At 40.5% G+C, this 13,132-nt stretch overlaps 1 protein-coding gene and 1 long non-coding RNA gene across 10 annotated transcripts in view; one reads left to right on the forward strand and one right to left on the reverse strand.

Annotated features, from left to right (window-relative positions):
• The window catches only part of SLC6A6 (solute carrier family 6 member 6), a 54,815-nt gene extending 53,696 nt beyond the window's left edge, over positions 1-1,119 (reverse strand). For 4 of the 7 annotated variants that reach the window (XM_026723046.2, XM_026723038.2, XM_026723025.2 and 1 more), the window contains exon 1: positions 916-1,119. The gene's annotated coding sequence lies outside the window, so the exon portion shown is untranslated. Of the gene's footprint in view, positions 1-809 lie in introns of all 7 variants that reach the window. The other 3 variants (XM_087923759.1, XM_087923758.1, XM_087923757.1) reach the window with 1 other exon arrangement.
• A 118-nt stretch (positions 1,120-1,237) lies between these two features.
• Positions 1,238-12,811, forward strand: LOC148126835 (uncharacterized). Of its 3 annotated transcripts, none has more exons than XR_015741618.1 (4): positions 1,238-3,254; positions 4,778-4,898; positions 7,747-7,791; positions 8,651-12,811. It is a non-coding gene; the product is annotated as an uncharacterized LOC148126835 (long non-coding RNA). The 3 variants fall into 3 exon arrangements; XR_015741619.1 differs by lacking the exon at positions 1,238-3,254 and adding an exon at positions 3,267-4,633; XR_015741617.1 differs by lacking the exon at positions 1,238-3,254 and having other exon boundaries at positions 3,267-4,898; positions 8,651-12,810.
• The last annotated feature ends 321 nt before the right edge of the window (positions 12,812-13,132 follow it).

Raw genomic sequence — 13,132 nt, forward strand, 5'->3', positions numbered from 1 at the left:
GAGAGCTATTAAAAGATGCGCCGGCAGCCGCGGCGGTAACAAATGCTCGCGTTCGAATTTTCTAATTGCCGTCTGTTGCCTCGCTTTTTGTGTGTGAGTGTGTGTGTGTGTGTGTGCGCGCGCGCGCGCGCGTTTTTAAGGCGAGCCCGCGTGCTTCGATAGAATTCAATCGCACGTCGCGCGGAGGAAGAAGCACGGGGAGGACAACGGAGGGGAAGAGGCGAGTACTTACTCGCAGATGTAAAGGGAGGAGGAAGAGAGGACAGAGGGGAGAAAAGCCCTCCACACCGCACGAACGACAAAAATCAGACGGAAAACGTTGCCACACAAGTGGCTAATGCCACTTCAACCCTCCCTGTAGATCTCTCTCTCTCTCTCTCTCTCTCTCTGTGTATTATTCCAAAGTGCACGTAAGGTAGCGAAGGTTGACCGCCGGGGACGATGAGGAAAGAACCCAGCCGAGAGGGTGGAAAAAAGCCCTCGGCTTCACCAGAAAGGTGTTCGTGCCCGCACATTTTATCAAACGCAGACAAAAGGCAACCGCCATGCTCTAATAAAGGGGGAGAAAAAGGGGGAAATCGCTCGGAGACAAGGCGCGGGGAAAGTGCGGAGCGAAAGACAGGCGCGAGGAAGCAAAGGCGGGCAATGGAGGGAAGGCTCGTTTTGGGAACCCGGCACAAAGAAGGGTGGGGTGGGGAAGAAGCACCATTCCCTGATGGAGGTTTGTTTCCCCCCACTTCTGGTGCTGGACAGGAGAAAATAACAAAGACATGAGGTAGTGGGGGGGGGGAAGGGGTCGTCTCACATGCCTTGCTTTGTTCCTGGTTGCCCGAAAGAAGAGCGAGAAGGCGACGCGACGGTGGTCGGGCTCGCTTTCTCTCCCCTTCCAAAAGACCGAAAACCCGCCTTGGGTACCTATAGCAGCTGCTCTTTTCTGTCCAGGTAGCTGTCCAGCGTCTTGGCAGTTTCTGCCTCCGTCCTTATGTGCTTCGGCGTGAGCGGCAAGGCAGACTAACAGCAATGGGGAGGAAGAAACGGTAATTTATAAGCGCTTTCTTCCTGACCTCTCGTGTCTGTTCTCTAGTGAGCGAGCGCTGAGCATCACCCATCCTGGTGAGTGGAAAAACACCAGCTCCGCTTCAGCTTTGGCGGGGGGAGTGGCGGGTGGAGGGGAGGAGGCAGAGAGGGAGGGGTCGACGTGGGTAAAAGGAGGGGCCAGTTTCCCTCAGCTCGGCGGAGACACAGGCACGCAGGGAGGGCGGGAAGCCTCGGCTGGCAGGCGGCCCGGAGAGCTGCGAGGAGCGGAGAGGGGCTGCCAGGCACGAGGAGGTGGGAACAACTGCCTGGCTAAGCCCCCGCCGCCGTCGGGAAGCGGGAAAGGGGAGCCAAAGGCTTTCCAGCATGTGCCAGGAGGCGGGAAACTTTCCCCTCGTCCTCATTAAGCAAAGGGAGGGCGGGGGAGGATTAGGGAGCTCAGAAGGGACTTTCTTTCTTCTGCGAGTGAGACAGGAACGCGACTTCGCCCGACCTCTTGACTCCACCGCGGAGGGGAAGAGTTGGAAGCACGAGGCCCTTGGCACGAGATGGCGTCTCTGGTCTAGCCTTGCTGGAGGCTTTTCGTCCTCCTTTTCTGCTTTCCGCTCGACTCGACCCGGCCCGAAAAGAATCGCGATGTTTATTTAGCACGGAATAAGAAAGGGTGCGGGTGCCTGTAAATCCAGGGTTGCTCCTTCGCGTTGTTTACAATGCCTGTAACTCACCTTCCAATGTTTACCCCAGCTTTCAATACTGTACTCTTCTTTCTGGCTTGGTCACATGAGTGGACAGCTGGACCGTAAAAGAATGCTCAGCGTTTCGGTTATTGCTGCTTTCTAATCTATTTGGCAAAAGGCTACTTCTTTGCCAATGCTATCTCTTCGGGTAGTTGTTGTAAGATTGAAAGGCTGGTTAGGAAGGCTGTTCGTTGAAAGGCAGAACAATCACAGGCAACATTTAACCTATTGATAGCATGTGTTATTAGTATTTACTATTCTGATGCCTTGAGTTAGTCTTACTCCTGGAGACTGCCTGGATAAGTCACTACAGTATTTTTTTTTCTTGGTGAGGTTCTTTGGAAGTGGTTTGCCATTGCTGCCTTCTTCCTAGGGTTGAGACTGAGTGACTGGCCCAAGATCACCCAAACTGGCTTCATACCTAAGGGTGGGAATAGAATTCACGTTCTCCCATTTTCTAGACTTGGGGTCTCCAACCTTAGCAAATTTTAAGACTTGTGGACTTCAACTCCCAGGTTGGAGACCCCTGTTCTAGACTGGTGCCTTGCACCAAACTGGCTCTCTGTAACAGCAATACGAAAAAGGAATTTAGAGTCACAGGTTTCACCTGGAATGTAGACCCACTGCAGCATTCAGCCCCGGTGAATGTTTTCAATACCAAAGTCGGTTCTACAATTTGTGAAATTGTCATTAATATCCGATCAACTAAAATCTTTTATGAACACAACAACTCTAGTCCACTCAAAAGCCTGAATGGGTCAGAGGATGAGGTGCCTATAGGCATGAAATTTACCATATCTCATTTCACATGAAAATCTGAGGGCCAGTTGGTCTAGTGGTTATAGCACCAAGCTAAAAAGCAGGAGACTGTGTGTTTATGTTCCAGCTTAGCCACGAAAGCCAGCTGGGTGACTTTGGGCCAGTCACACACTCTTAGTCCAATCCACCTCACTGTTGCTGTTGTGGGTAAAACAGGAGGAGGAGGGTGTGTTGGTTACGTTTGCCTCCTCATGTTATTTATAAAAATAATAAGATAGGATGCAAATAAACAAATCAAAATCCTTGTTTGGATTCTCTCTTTGCCATCAGTCCTTGTGGTTCATCAATCAGTGAAATAGGAGACATCTGTTAACCCTGTTAGCATTGTGTATGTGATTTACAGAATGAGTATAGATGTGTCCTTTGAGAAGAACAAGTATTCCACAACCAGGTGCCCATGCCCAATTCTTTAGAGTTCAGTTTCAAAGGTATTCGGTTGGTTTGGAGCATGTGATCCTGAGAAAGTTGAAGCTGAAATCAAGATCAGAAAATATGGGGTGGAAGGCACTCTTGTCCTGTAACTACATTACAGTTTCGCAAACTTCTGTTTGGGGGCAAAACATTCATTGAACAGTGCAAGCAAGGAATGCTCCCACTGCCCAAACGATGGTGGGCAGAAATAGTGTCAATACTGTCAACAGCTCCAGGGATCTGCCCCATGTGGTGAGTCATTGAACTACAAGAAGAAAGACTGAGACTTTGAATTTCCTTTGCTCCACAAGGTTCATAGATGTTCATGGACAGAAAGAACTATGACTTGGATGTTTCATAATAACTGATTTTACCAGGTTAGCTTGATGCAGAGAGACAATGAATCTCATGAACGTTGGTGAGCAACCTTCCACATAACTTGAACAATAAGTGAATAGTGCATCCATCAATTCAATGGTACTGTAGTCATGCTCTTCACAATCATGATGCAGGTAGACTAAGCTGAAAGAATTTCTCATTGGGAGATGGCTATTGCAGAAAGTAAAGCAATACAACCCAGTTTATTAGGAAGAACCAAAATAAAATCTCAACTTTATGATCTGGGACGTTCCCTCAAATATGAATGCATTGTAGGGCTATAACTGAATCCAGTAGAAGAAAGGGACAAACCCTTGACTTCAACTCTTATCTAAAACATTAGGCTCTTGAGCCCTCTGAAATATCCCATAAACTAACAAATTCTACCATGAAGTCTGTATTGAAATAAAAGAGGGCACACACACACACTTTTATATATATAAAAGTTAACACTGGGCAACAAATGTGTACAAGATAATATGTTTTAAAATTGGCAGCACATAATGAGCTGACTAGTAAAGTAGTAATAATTATGATCATTCTTGGGTGATGCAGAATATTAATAGTCTTTGTTTTATTAAACAAAAGTAATTAACAGTGCTATAATATTCTAATATGAACCTTAAGATCCATGTTTAAGCCCATATTTTTAAAAATCCTCACGAGAGTATATTGATTGTTACCTCAGTGAGCTCTTATACAATAAAATATGGCTTGAATTCTGTGCGAAGAGTATGATGTAGGGCCGTGATGGTGAACTTATGGCACGCGTGCTGGAAGTGGCACACAGAACCACTTCTGCCGCCACGTGAGAGGTTGTCTGGAAGAGTCCCACTGCGCATGTGCGCACCCCCCACTGCCAGCCAACTGATTGTTGGGTATCTGCCATGCATGCGTGGGGGGAGATGTGCATGTGGAATATGTGTGTGCATGTACAGAGGCATGCCGTGTGGGGGGGTATGCATGTAGGGGGAGGGGGGAGTCGCACTGCATCATGGGTGCAGGCCCGTGAGCGCACTTTTGGCACACAACATGGAAAAGGGTAGCCATCACTGGTTCTGGTGGAGAACTAGGACTAGGGAGAAACAATTTTTAAATCCCCCTCAGTCACATAACTTGGGCCAAGTAAAGAGTTACCCTCTTTTAGCATAGCCTACCCCTCAGGTGGAGATTGTGGGAAAAGATGGTAAGAGAGTGGGCAATTTCAATACCCAGAGGAAAGATGGAGTATAAATGCAGTAATGAGTAATAAGGTAAGATGTTTTTTTTTCTGTGCCTCTGAGTCAAGTTTTTTTTATTATTATTACTGTATTATTCCTGGCGACTGTCTTGACAATTCCCTGCAGTTATCCTGGCAAGATTACAGAAGTGGTTTTGTATTGTCTTCTCTTCCTCAGTCTGAGACTGAGTGACGGAGTGACTGACCCAAAGTCACCCAGCTGGCTTCATGCCTAAGGTGGGACTAGAATAGCTTCTACCTTGATGCCTTAACTACTACACCAAACAGGCTTTCTTCAGGTAAGATTATTTGGCCTAATCCTTATATGTATCTCTGTGTTTCAATAAATATGCTGGCCAACCTTGGGCCATTGCTTGGCCCCATTATTGTTTTCTATCCAGAGGGCTCTAAGATAGTGCCCAATTCTAACAGCATAATTTACTGTTGGGGGTTTGGATTTGCTTTATTATAAAAGGCTCAAGTAGAATGTAATTATGTTAGGCATTAAGACTCTGGAAGGCTTAAATTATGCAAGGAAAAAGGATCTATCTATCTATCTATCTATCTATCTATATCTCTCTATATATTTTCGTAAGTTTTCACGGGCACTTACATGAATGGTATTCAGTTTTGTTCGGGGTGTTTTCCCACATCATTATAGTTGTGCTTTTAAAGTTGTAGCAACGTTTCGGCAGAATCTCATCTGCTGTCATCAGGCTTCTGTATTGTGTTCATCTGTGAGTCAGACTTTTACAGTTGTTTCAGTTTTAAATTTGGGGCTAGCCTACTCCTGTGCCAGAATGGTTTTTTCTTCATCCTGATTGGTTGGGAGTCTTGGTCTGTTTTTTATTGGTATTGAAGTTTGCTGTGTTCTGCTTGATTGGTGTTTCTAATATCTTCTGTCTGTTTTGTGGCTTTTTTGTGTCTTGATTGGCTGGCAACATTGTATTCCTGTATTGGAGGCTTTTAGTGCAGCTTGGCTCTGAGTAAATGGACGGCTATCATTTGTTAGGAAGCTAGGTTTCATCTGGGTGCCTGGTTGGGGTGTGTTTGAGCTGGAGGTATCAGGGGGGATCTGTTTGTGCCCAGGTGTTTGCCTGGCTAGTGGTGTGGAGATTTTTTTTGTTTGTGAGTGCAGGCTTCCAAATAATTGACAGTCTGGTGAATCATCTCTTCTATTCATGCTTTCAGGTCTTTTTTCAATCTCTGTGACTTCTCTGATAATTCTGTGGCTGGGGTTTTCTATATAGTGGCTAGGGTTTTTGTGCCATTGAAGTTGATGCTATGACCTGTGGCTTTCATGTGTTGGACTAGTGAGGACACGTGTTCCAGCTTTTTGACTGCATTTTTGTGTTCATCCAGGTGGGTCCTTATTGTTCTATTGGTCTGTCCAATGTATGTGGCCGGGCATGATGCACAGGGGACTTCATATATGCCTTGGTTTTCCAGGTCAATTTTATCTTTGGGGTTTCTAAGGATGGCTGCTATTTTTCTGTCTGTTTTGAAGGCAGTCTTGATGTGATGCCTGTGTAGTATCTTACTGATTTTGTCTGTAGTACCTCTTATGTAGGGCAGGACAGTTGTTCCATAGGTCTGTTCATCTTCTAGGTCTCCATTATGTCTCAGTGTGTTTTTGTGGATCAAGGCAGTGATTTTGCTTTTGTGGAAGCCGTTGGCTGTCAGTACTTTAGTCAGGGTGCATAGTTCAGTCTTTATGTGTGTCTTGTCTGCCAGGCATTTGGTTCTGGCGATTAGTGTTTTGGCCACGGAGTTTATCTGTGCTGGGTGGTGGTGGGATTGGGCGTTGAGGTAGCAGTTGGTGTGTGTTTTCTTCTGGTATACGGTGTGTCCTAGTGTGCCATCTGTTTTTTTGTAGATTAGTACCTCTAGGAATGGTAGTTTGTTTGTTTCCATTTCCATGGTGAACTTGATTTGGGGGTGTGTGCTGTTTAAGTGTGTTAGGAAATTGTTTAGGTTTTCTTTTCCATGGGGCCAAATCACAAATGTGTCATTGATGTATCTTAACCATAGTTTGGGTTTGTGGGTGGCATTAGCCAAGGCACTGGATTCAAATTGTTCCATGAACAGGTTTGCAATGACAGGTGACAGTGGTGATCCCATAGGGGCTCCTTCAATTTGCTTGTATATTTTTATATTTATATTATACACACACACACACACACACACAGAGAGAGAGAGAGAGAGAGAGAGAGAGAGAGAGAGAGACCATCTTTCAGTTTGACTTCCACATCTATCAAATGTGATGAAAAAAATAAAATTAAAAACAAAATGGAATTTTGATTGAGAAACCTTGTTTATCTCTTTTTATTATTTAGAACATGTAGAATATATTTAAACATTAGATTAGCATTTGTTAAATGAAGTCCCTTAGCTACATACCTCCAGTTCAATGATGTCTTTTTATCAGAGCCATCAAAATGCTAATATATTTCTGTATACAATTAAATTAAATCATATTGATGCACATTAAATTAACTTATTTGTTACTATGATAAACTAATTGGATAGTGACTTTTCATTTTTATTATTTTACTGGGTATTTTATCTGCATATTGACTTCCAAATATTTGAAAACTCTGATGAAAAGGGATAAAATATATAACAAGATTCTTTTCAACACTATAAGAAAAATATCTCCAAATAACCCAACTGTTGTGAAAAAAGATGAAAACAAATATACAATAATATCCAATTTAGTACTTGAGGCACTTCAGCCAAAAAGAATAATTGAAATTATCACCAACCAGGAACTGAACGAACAAATTTAATTGAGGAGGAAATGTCTGGGTGCCCCCCCCCCCCCAAAAAAAAAACCTTTCCCTGGTCTTCCTTTTTCTCTCTTTATTGCAATGGAAAGGTGGGAGAAAAATTGGAGTCAATGTGGAAATATTAAACAAAAATGAACTTCACTGTAGGAATTACCTTATTACCAGGCCAACTTTAACAGTACTGCGCCCTCAGTTATCACAAAAAGAAAGCTTTTAGTTGAAAAGACCCTGATTAAAAGCATTTGCACCACATGAATATTTTTCCAAAGACCACACATTGGCACACTTCTGTGGTGAAAGCAGGTCACTAATCATTCTCAAATTGTTTTTTGAAAAAAACCATATTTTTTTAACTTAGGAATTTCCAGTTAATTGATTTGACTCAAGGGAGTTGTTTCCATGGGTAAGTATAAGCAGCTTTCTCAAATCATTATTCTAAGCTATCAATAGTTATTGTTTAATTCAAACTGCAATTGTTTACAGGTCAACATAAAGATTCATCTGCCTTGGAAATGGGCCCAGCACATTAATTATTTCTGGTTTTACAAAGAGTTTAGCCTAAGGTTACAAAGGTAGCACTCAAAGGATTGCACTAGGTACTGTTTGATGGACTCTGCTTAGTGTAATAATTGAACACCTCTGCCTTACTCCTTACAATATTGGTAATGATAATCCTTTCCTTCTTACCACAGTAGCTTTCGGTTTGAACTGTGTGTGTGTGTGTGTGTGTGTGTGTGTGTGTGTGTGTGTGTGTGCGCACAGATACACCAGGCATCTAGTTAAATTGTCCCTGGACTGTAAGCTAATAAAATTTTTGGATTTCAAAGACAGCAGCTTAACAGGACTAAGTAATAACTAATTAATTACGTTTCCTTTGATTCTCTAAAGCATGGATGGGCAGCTGATGCTCATCCATCACCATTGCTATGCTGGCTATAGCTGGTGCAAACTGAAGTTGAACAATATCTGGAAGGCCAGCAGCAGGAAGAGATTTCTAGCTTAATGAATGCGCTCATGGCTCAATCTCTGGAGGCCTATAAGTAAGACTGAGAAAATCTACCTCAAACCCTGTAGAGATACTGCCCATAGAAATTACTAAACCAGGTTGATTTATAATAGAACCCCTAAAATGCTGCTTCCAACACTGCCAATTCCATAGATATCTCATAGTTGGGACACTGAAACATTTAGCAAGCAACAGACATGAACATTCTCTTCTTTGGGAAGTTTTCTCAATAATGTTCTTGTATGTTTTACTGCAGGTTTGAAAAGAAACTACAGCCACCTATCTCCACAACCCACATCTCAAACACATCAAAAACAGCCAACCCTCCTACAATTGGCCCCAATCCATTGGGTTCACAATCTCTGGTGATCACAGAAAAAGAAGTGCAAGATCTATTACACAGACAGAAGCCAGGAAAAGCACCAGGGCCGGACAAGATAACTCCTTGCTTAATAGTCTGTGCTGACCAATTGGCCCCCATATTCACCCAGATCTTCAATAGATCACTAGAGATGTGCTATGTTCCTTCCTGCTTCAAATGTTCTACCATCATCCCAGTGCCAAAGAAGCTCTCCATCAAGGAACTGAATGACTACAGACCAGTTGCTCTAACATCTGTAGTTATGAAAATCTTTGAAAGTCTTGTGCTCTCCCACCTGAAAATCATCACAGATCCGCTGTTAGATCCCATGCAGTTTGCATACCAAGCAAATAGATAGACAGATGATGCGGTTAACATGGCTCTGCATTACATCCTACAACACCTTGAATCTCCAAATACCTGCGCAAGGGTCTTCTTTGTAGACTTCAGTTCAGCATTCAATATCATCATTCCAGACACTCTTCTAAGTAAATTAAACCAACTAGCGGTACCTGAACACACTTGTAAGTGGATCATAAGCTTCCTAACAGACAGGAAGCAGCTGGTGAAGCTAGGCGGAATCACATCCGATACCTGTACAATCAGCACAGGGGGCCCCCAAGGCTGTGTGCTATCTCCACTTCTCCCTATATACAAATGACTGCATCTCACACTAGCCATCTGTTAAAATACTGACCTTTCTGATGACACAACAGTGATTGGTCTCATTCGAGACAACCATGAATATAGATACAGACAGGAGGTTATACAACTTGCCTCGTGGCGTAACCGGAACAATCTGGAACTGAACACACTCAAAACCATAGAAATGGTGGTAGACTTTAGAAGAAACCCTCCCTTAGTACCACCTCTTACAATACTAGACAACACAGTGTCAACAGTGGAGACCTTCAAATTTGTAGGTTCTGCTATATCACATGACCTAAAATGGACACCTAACATCAAAAACACCATCAAAAAAACACAACAAAGAATGTTCTTTCTGTGCCAACTCAGAAAGCTCAAACTGCCCAAGGAGCTGCTGATACAGTTCTACAGAGGAATTATTGAGTCTATATCTGCACCTCTATAACTGTCTGGTTTGGTTCTGCAACCCAACAGGACAAACACAGACTTCAGAGGATAATTAGGACTGCAGAAAAAACAATTACTACCCACCTGCCTTCAATTGAGGACCTGTATACTGCATGAGTCAAAAAGAGGGCTGTGAAAGTATTTACAGACCCCTCACATCCCAGACATAAACTGTTTCAACTCCTTCCCTCAAAACGACGCTATAGAGCACTGCACACCAGAACAACTAGACATAAGAACAGTTTTTCCCTGAAAGCCATCACTCTGCTAAACAAATACTTCCCTCAACACTGTTCAACTATTTACAAAGTCTGCACTACTATTATTATTAATCTTCTCATCACTCCCTATCACCCATCCCCTCCCATTTGTGATTGTAGGACTATAACTTTGTTGCTTGTATCCTTACGATTTATATTGACTGTTTCCTAGTATGATTTGATTGTACCCTATGACTATCATTAAGTGTTGTACATTATGATTCTTGATTTTTAACAAATGTACCTTTTCTTTATGTATACTGAGAGTATTTATACCAAGACAAATTCCTTGTGTGTCCAGTCACACTTGGCCGATAAAGTATTCTATTCTAGACTAGCAAGTGAGGAATCATGGAAACGTTTGTATACATCCCTTTTTTACTTGTAGATGGTTTTACTAAGCTGGGGTACACAGTTTGTGAGGTTGTACATAGTTTCCAGTCTCCTGCAAACATTGTTAGTAAATTGTGATAAAATCAGGTAATTGTCAGATACCAGGAGAATAATTTTTGATTTGCTAATTTATGATAAATTTAGTTTTTGTCCTAGCTTCTCCCAGATCTTTATTCTAATCTTTTTCAGTTAAAAATATCACACTCAAGATGTCTCTCAAAAATGGGAACCTCGTCTTGAAACAGTGTGTAATCCAAAATTCGTTAAACCAGAGGTTACTATAAATCATATTACACCAAGCCATGATCTACTTAATAATGGTTTGCTGAATAAGGCATTTAAAAATCTGGTATTAAGAAACCAGAGACATTTTTATTGGGAATTTTACCAAAATTTTACAACAGAGAATTGACATACTTGATTATTAATGTTTTAACTGCAGCTAGAATTGTATTTGCTCAAAATTGGAAAAATTAGAAAATTCCAATAGAGGAGGAGGTGATAAAGAAAATAATGGAATGTGCAGAAATGAGTCGATTAACATTAGCAATTAGAGAGCAAGAAGAAAAAGAGTACTATAAAATATGGGATTTATTTTACTAATGGTTAGATGAAAAAGTAGGAAATTGAAGTATAATATAACAGCAATGATGTGTTACAATTGATTATTTTGGAATTAATTATAATATGAATTAAAATTAAGAACTGAGATTTGCTCTAAAGGATAATATGGATTTGAAATTAAAGTCTAACAATGATGTAATAATAATATAATATTATATGGAAAGTTGATTAATGCAATATGAATGTAGATTTAAGAGGAAAAGACCATAGATATTGTGCACAAGAAATATGTACCAACTGACACACTACGATTGAAAGATGGTTTTATTTGTTGTTTTATGTTTATGTTTATGTTTGTTGTTAAAAATAAAACTTTTTGGGAAATAAAAGTCTGGTATTAAGAGAAAAATTGGTGGTGGGGAACTGTTCTCATTTGAGTTTTCCTGCTTTTGTGCTTCTATATAAATTGACTAGGAACAAAATGCTAAACTATGTACTGTAGATTTTGGGCTGATCTAACCAGATTGTTCTTATCTTCTTGGCAGCTTCTAGGCAAAATATAAAAATACCTGCTTCTCCTTGGTGATCTTACATTTGTTGTTTTGTGATCCTTTCAGACTCAAACATTCTAATAGCCAACAACATTTGAAAGGCTATCCTTTCTTTCCCTTTTTCTAGCCTACTTTTAAAGTAATTGTGGTGGCCATCAGGATCTCTTGGGCAGCAAATCCTACAAATGAAATATGCTTTGCACACACAGAAAATATCATTTGAATCAGTCCTAAATCTGCTAGCAAATGTATCTCTGAGATGAGTCCAGGTTCAAACGTTACAGGAGAATGAGAGGGAGGGAGGCAAAGAGAGGGGGGTTGCATGAAATGAAATGAATGAAATGTGGTTACAAAAGGAAATAATAGTGGAATATTGCTAAAAGGAGCTAAAAGATTTTTTTGAAAATAATAAAGGCACAGAAGTAAGAATCATTTGGGATGGAAGTGAAGGTCTATAAGAGGATTCTTAATATAACTTAATAATGAACTTAAAGAGAATATGCAAATAATTTTGGATGAGACTAAAAGGATGAATAAAAAAAATCCTCCAGGAAAGACAACTATATCCAGCAAATTAACCTTTTAATTTACATAAGAAACTACAAGTTAAATATAAGGCATTACAGGATGCAAAAGAAAGAGGCAGGATTTACCGGATTGTAATTGTATTTTGGAGATGGTTTGGATGAAAGAATGGATATTGGTGTGAAGAGACTTTTAAGTTAGAAGGTCACAACCCCAGATGGCAAGGATATTTATAGTATGATAAAATTAAAATCATTTTGTTAGTAGATAAATTTTAAAAATCATGGTAGTAGATATTCCATATTGAGAATAGGGAACAAATAATAAACCCAGAGTGGCCTTGAAACACCCCTCTGGTTCTCAGTACAAGAAGCATTCCACGGAAGAGAAAGGCAGGTAGAGACAAATAGATAACATATCAGGAATTATTGGAAGTCGTCAATGGGAATATGAGATTAAATCAAGAGAAAAATTAATAGAAGAGTCAAGTCATTCCCCTTTAGAGTTATCAAAAAGATTCAAAATAGAGAAAGACTCATGGTATAGAGCAAAGTGAGATAGAATTTGAAGTGCAATTGTGCACCCACAATGAACATGTAATTGATAAATGGATAAACTTTTGCTGAAATTTGAAACAGAGTAAGAACAAGTTAAAAAATGAATGATAAAGTAGACTAAGGATTTTGGTTATAATATACAGGTGGATCATTATAAAAAGAATTTTTATAAAATGATGTATCTGTGGTACATTGTGCCAGAGAAATCTCAAATCTATAAAGTCATCTAAAATGTATGTTGGAAATATGAATAATAGGAAGGTACATATTATCATGCTTGGTATATAAAAAAGCTAAAAGAAAATGGATTCATATATATATATATATATATATATATATATATATATATATATATATATATATATATGAATATATGAATATATATACTTACATGTATATATATATACTTACACGGGTACTTACATGTATGGT

Source organism: Pseudonaja textilis, chromosome 2, assembly GCF_049901715.1.
Source record: "Pseudonaja textilis isolate UNSWEBS1 chromosome 2, rPseTex1.2, whole genome shotgun sequence".
Classification (NCBI taxonomy): domain Eukaryota; kingdom Metazoa; phylum Chordata; class Lepidosauria; order Squamata; family Elapidae; genus Pseudonaja; species Pseudonaja textilis.